The following is a 7,091-nucleotide window of genomic DNA, read 5'->3' on the forward strand; positions in this document are numbered from 1 at the left end:
GTATTATTGTCCACCTGCTAGAATGTTTGCTAAGGCTTCAAAGCCAAAATTCTCAGATGCTGCACTTAGACTTATTGCTTCTAAGCCACCCTTGAAGATGTGGGTGGTGAAGAAAGCTTAACTCTCTTTTGCAGGGAAAGGTCTCCAGCAGAAAAACAAAATCTTCTGACGCTATTGCTGGGGACCTTAAAAATCTTGTAGGGCGCAAGATAAAATGCCCGAATGGCATCATTATGTACTTCATTCCTAAATCGCATGCTACTCTTCCTATTAGTCCTAATCTGGATCTAAGTTTTCATAACCCACTGGTTCGTCAAATGTTTATGCTTCACAATTCTCTTCGTGAAGCCTATCCCCCTAACTGCACTGTAGGGTACGACACCAGCTACTTCAAAGTCTTCAGAATGGATTATTGACAGTGGGTGTACAAATCACATGACTGGCAAAAGAAGCCTTCTTATGGACTCAACATTACGTCCATCCGACAAAAGCCACATCACATTTGCTGACACTGGTAAAAGTAAGGTATTGGGTCTAGGTAGAGTTGCAATCTCAAAGGATCAACACATGGATAAAGTCATGCTTGTTGAATCCCTTGGCTTCAACTTAATGTCTGTCTCAATGCTTTGCGATTTGAATATGATCGTAATGTTTGGAAAATATCATTGCCTGGTACTAATGGAATCTGACAAGTCTCTAGTGTTTGAAGGGTATCAGAAAGGTGATTTGTACGTGGTAGATTTCTCAGCAGGACCACAACTTGCAGTATGTCTTCTTGCAAAAGCTTCAGAATGCTGGCTTTGGCATCGGAGGCTTGGGCATGCTGGCATGAGGAACCTCCACACCCTTGCGAAGAAGAAGCATGTCATAGGCATCGAGGGCGTCAAGTTCAAGAAAGATCACTTATGCGGTGCCTATGAAGCAGGGAAGATGACAAGGGCAAAACATCCTTCGAAGACAATCATGACTACAACACAACCCTTCTAACTGCTCCACATGGATCTTTTCGGTCCCACTCACTACTCAACTTTTACTACTACTGCTTGCCTCTATGGCTTCGTGATTGTTGATGATTACTCTAGATATACTTGGGTGCACATAATCCTTTACAAGACTGAAGTGCAGGATGTCTTCAGACGCTTCGCCAATCGAGCCATGAACAATTTTGGCGCTAAGATAAAGCACATCAGAAGTGACAATGGCACTGAATTCAAGAACACTGGCCTTGATACATATCTTGATACCTTGGGTATCACACATGAATTCTCAGCTCCGTACACGCCACAGCAGAATGGCGTCGTCGAACGCAAGAACAGAACACTCATTGAGATGGCCAGAACGATGCTAGATGAATACAAGACTCCAAGAAAATTCTGGACTGAAGCCATTGATACTGCATGCCATACAATCAATCGTGTTTATCTTCACAAGCTTCTAAACAAGACATCTTATGAACTCCTAACTGGCAAGAAGCCAAATGTCAGTTACTTCAGAGTATTTGGCTCAAGGTGCTGGATCAAGGACCCACATCACACTTCAAAATTTGCACCTAAAGCACATGAGGGCTTTATGCTTGGATATGGAAAGGACTCGCACTCCTACAGAGTCTTCAATCTCTTTCATTACAAAGTGGTTGAAACAGTGGATGTGCGGTTCGATGAGACAAATGGTTCACAAAGAGAGCAACTGCCAAATGTGCTAGATGAAGTTCCAGCTAGTGAATCAATCAAGCTTATGGGAACTGGAGAGATTATACCTTCTGAAGCTCATCCTGAAGAAGAACTTATCATCTCAGCACCTGATCAACATGAAGACAATGCTCAGCCTGAAGACATTCCTCCCAATAACAACGCAGATCAGCAAGAGCAAAGTCTTCGCCCTGTACATCCTCGTGTTGCCAATGAAGTGCAGATTGATAGAATAGTTGACAACATCAATGCACCTGGTCCACTCACTCGTTCAAGGGCAACTCAGCTAGCAAATTTCTATGGGCACTTCGCATTCGTGTCAATTTCAGAACCCAAGAAAGTTGAAGAAGCTTTCATGGAACCTGAATGGATTCAAGCTATGCAAGAAGAGCTTCAACAGTTTGAGCTGAATAATGTATGGGAACTGGTTAAGCGTCCTGATCCACGGAAGCACAACATAATAGGCACCAAATGGATATACCGCAACAAGCAAGATGAGCATGGCCAAGTTGTCAGAAACAAAGCTCGTCTCGTTGCTCAAGGATACACTCAAGTGGAGGGTATTGACTTCGATGAAACATTTGCTCCTGTGGCAAGGCTTGAAGCTATACGCATACTGCTGGCCTATGCAAATCATCATACCATACTTCTATATCAAATGGATGTGAAAAGTGCCTTTCTCAATGGCAAGATTGAAGAAGAAGTGTATGTTGCACAACCGCCTGGCTTTGAAAATCCAAAACATCCTGACATGGTATACAAGCTCAACAAGGCACTGTATGGCCTCAAACAAGCCCCTAGGGCCTGGTATGACACACTCAAATACTTCCTGAAGAGCAAAGGCTTCATACCTGGTTCCCTGGATCCCACTCTTTTCACGAAGACATATGATGGTGAACTGTTTGTGTGCCAAATCTATGTCGATGACATTATCTTCGGCTGCACCAATCAGAAGTACAGTGAAGAGTTTGGATATATGATGTAAGAGCAATATCAGATGTCCATGATGGGGGAGCTGAAGTTCTTCCTTGGTCTTCAAATACGACAACAACGCAATGGCATCTTCATATCTCAAGAGAAGTATCTCAAAGATTGCCTGAAGAAGTTCGGTATGCAAGACTGCAAAGGCTTCACAACACCAATGCCAGCCAAACATCATCTAGGTCCTGACGACAATGGTAAAGAGTTCGATCAAAAGGTATACCACTCCATGATTGGGTCTTTTCTTTATTTATGTGCATCTAGGCCAGATATTATGCTTAGTGTTTGCATGTGTGCTCGATTTCAAGCGGCACCAAAGGAGTCACATCACTTAGCTGTGAAGCGAATTCTTTGATATTTGGCTCACACCCCAACTCTAGGATTATGGTATCCAAAGGGCTCAGAGTTTGATTTGGTTGGATTTTCGGATGCTGATTATGCTGGTGACAAGGTTGATCGCAAGTCTACATCAGGCACATGTCACTTTCTGGGACGATCACTTGTATGTTGGTCTTGAAAGAAGCAGAACTGTGTATCTCTTTCCACTGCTGAATCAAATTACATTGCTGTTGGATCTTGCTGCGCTCAGCTTCTGTGGATGAAGCAAACACTCAAGGACTATGGCATTCATCTGAAGCAAGTTCCACTTTACTGCGACAACGAAAGCGCCATCAAGATTGCCAACAACCCAGTTCAGCACTCGAAGACAAAGCATATTGAAATTCGTCATCACTTTCTCAGAGATCATGTTGTGAAGGAAGATATTGATATCATACACGTCAACACTGAAGAGCAATTGGCGGATATCTTCACCAAGCCCTTGGATGAGAAGAGATTTTGCAAGTTACGGTGTGAGCTAAATATTTTGGAATCCTCAAATGTCCTGTGATCAGGCACACATCCTAACACTTATGCATATTGATGACTTAGATGTGCAACACACAAAGTAAAGTATATCTTCATTCAATGAAGACATACATTCTAAGTGTGAATACATTAATGTGGAATTTGACTTCGGAGCGCCACGATAATTGTGCGCCATGTCTGGGTCTAATACTTCCTATACGGTGGGTAACGCCACCACCAAACGTTCTATTTTGAAGTGTTTCACTTATGGCGTTACCTTGCAATATCTTCACATTTGGTTGTCTTCACATTTGGTTTGGCTTCGAACATGTCTTCATGATTATCTTCACTACGTTGCTTGTATAGATATATATATATATATATGCTGGTGTTCTGTCCTCTACAGCATTCACTTATAGCTATGTCTTCTTGGTTCAATCTTTTGAACTAAGTGAATGTGATCGGACCCTAATCTCTCTATGCTTTCTATCTCAAATTCTATCTCTCCAAGTCATATGCATTCTATTGAAACTATCGAATGTCTTCACTGCGTCCTTGTCAGCTGAAGATATAGAGACAACCATAAAGTCCGTTTTTAATGCTCATTCCTCCACATAAAATCCGGAGAAGCAGGAATGACCGCCCGACAATTTAGGCGTGCGTAGGACGTGGAACAAACCCCAAACATCCGCTAACTGGCCACGCGTTCCTCAAATGCGAACCGCTGGGGGCACCTATGTAATAGCACAGTGCCGCCCCTATGCCTATAAGTTCACACTTACCGCATTCATTATCTCCTTCTTCCACCCTCGCACGAACCCTAGCGCCACCGCTAGCACTCGACGATGCCGGAGACGAAGCGCTTCGCTGCCGCAACCTCTCCAACGCCGTCCTCACGCCGACCGCGGACATCGTCCTCTCCGCCGTCGCCGTAGGTGTTTTCCGTCGCCAAGTTAGGGCACGGAGGACTGAACTGCTCGGCATCAACTCTCTTCCGTCTAGCAGTTCCAGTGTGGTAAATAAAACTTCTTTTTACAGCCCCTTAGATCTCATGGTTCTGTCACTTTCTACCATAAGAAGTTTCTCTTCACACTAGTTAGATCTCTCGCCGCATCTCATAACATGCCTAGTATATTCACTTGTGCTTCATAAAGTAGTTAGATTCCTCACTTGTACTGATCTGTGGGTTCGTACAAATCTGGAACCAACTTCTTATCTATGAGTGAATGTCTTCGCAAGATGAGGTCAATGTCTTCTAAACTGATTAATCTTCAAAAACCTTCTGAGAATGCATATGACCTCTTCCCCTTCCCTCGCACCTTAATGCTGTCACAGGTACATGTCCGTGGGAGAATCCTTCAGTTCTCATAGTCTGCATTCATTTGCAGAATTCCTACAGCATCACATAAACTCTCCTGAAGCCAGTTCCCGTTGGTCCAGAAAAAGAAAGCCTTTGAAGCCTTTGAAAGTTCTGAAGCCTTTCAAGTTAAAGTTTATGGCTTCAGAAGCAGCAGCAAGGAAAGGGGGCAGACAGAGACGTGAGGGAACTTCCAAAGATCTGCCTGAAGACTTGGCAGAAATGTACAAAACAGATCCAGAAGAGAGCTATGGGCAGCGCAAGACCCGAATTCAATGGATTCGACACTATTGGGCTGAACAGTGGTTCAAATACCGCTTCGTCACTAAGGAGTATGCTGAGAAAAGTGCCATCAAGAAGCCATGGGGGGACATCTTATACAAGAATCTCGTACCCAAGACCAGAGATGAAGCCATTGCTCAAGGCTTCTACCCATGCATGGTCCGAGGACCACAGCCTGATGATGCGCATCCTTCGTCACTCCTCTGGTGTCGTGACGACAATATCTTCAAGCGCAACTTCCAGTTTGCTCAACAATCAGCGAAGCTGAACAAGAAGAAATTTGGGTTAGACTTCAACCCTGGTCCCTCCGCACCAAGGGCAGATGGCACACGCGACGCGGAACCCAATGTCATCGGTCCGTTTGCCAATCTTGAGGGCCTGGTCACTCACATCTTAGTCCAAGGGACTGCCGTAAATGACCCTCCAGCTGACTCTGAGTCTGATGAAGCTCCTGCTGTGCTGAAGCCAAAGCAGACGAAGAAACCAAAAGCTTCAAAGCCGGCCCCTGCCTCAAAAATCTCAAGGGAAAAGCCATTGAAAACTGCACCTCCTGAAGTCAGTGTGCAGTCTGAAGACATATACCGCGTCTCCAAGCCCCAGAAGGAAAAGGAGCCCCAGCAACACACAGGCAAAAAGCTCACTGCTGCTACCATTCTGCGCAGCGAAGCCATTGATCTATCAAGCGATGAAGATCTGGGAGATGACGCTCTAGAGTAGCTTATCAAAAACAAAGAAGAAGCTGAAATCTTCAACAATCTGCCTCTCTTTGATGTCGCCATCATCCACAGCTTCATCAATGAATGGTTTGACTCACCAGACATAAGCTTCAATGATCTGCAGCTGCCAGTTGGCCTCAGTGTCGCCTTCCAAGGCGCAATTGCTTCAGAACTGGCCATTGCTCAGCGCATTGTTGAGCTGAAGCAGAAAATTGATCACGAAAAGGCTCAGTTCAAGAAGCACATGGCCAGCCTCATCGTGCAGGAAGTGAGGAGCTTCAAAATCATGCTGCATGAGCTCAAAGAAAACTTTCTGAAGAAGCGGGCTGAAGCTCAGAGCTCGCGTGAAAGGATGAAGTCTTTGGCAGAAAAATGTGTTCAAGCCTACAACGAGGCTGAAAAGCGCAAGGCACTTGGGCGTCCTGGCATCGACCCCAATATGGCCGCGAAGAAGAAGAAGAAGTCTGCTGTGAATGAACCAGAGGCACCTCGGCAAGAAGCGGTTCAAATTGTCTTCCCCACTGCAACGACTGGCTCGAAGCCAAAGAGCCGGTCAACAGCTTCAGAGCTAAAGAAGACAAGAACTGCAGAGGCTGAAGCCAGAAAAAGTAAGAGCACTGAAGCCTCTCCTATTGCCCCCAGCAAAAAGAAGCGCAAGATCAAGAAATCTCGGGCTGCTCCCACAGAGCCCTTGATGGTTGAACCTCTCTCTGTCCTTCACCCCAATGCAGAAAGAAGACTGACAGTTCATGAGCCTGCTCCCACGGAGGCTCCTGAAGCTGAAGACATACCAGCAGCCGACCCAATAGCTGCTGAAGACATTGGTCATCAAGACAATGTACAAGATGATGCAGCCCTTCCTCAGGTTGAAACAAGCGAACTCATCAGTATTGGCCGTCCTCTGACGCCAATGGCACAAGATGAGTCATGGGCTGATCGCCCTCAGGAGGAAGAAGACTTTGAGGTTCAGCCCACTCCGACCCCACAAGCGTCGTCTATGTTCCATAGGCTTCGCAAAGGTCCACGGCCTCAAGTCCATACTGCAAAAATTCCGGCTGCATCAGCCGAAGACAATGAAGAAGCACCACCAGAACCCACTTCCCCGCTCCATCAAGATGCAGTTCTCCATGAGAACGTGCCTGAGGTTGTCCCTCCCACTACACAAGCGGAGGAAGAAAATGCTGCGGCTCCCACCACAAATACTGAAGCCAATGTGGAGCC

Source organism: Triticum dicoccoides, chromosome 7A (assembly GCF_002162155.2).
Source record: "Triticum dicoccoides isolate Atlit2015 ecotype Zavitan chromosome 7A, WEW_v2.0, whole genome shotgun sequence".
In the NCBI taxonomy this organism is placed as follows: domain Eukaryota; kingdom Viridiplantae; phylum Streptophyta; class Magnoliopsida; order Poales; family Poaceae; genus Triticum; species Triticum dicoccoides.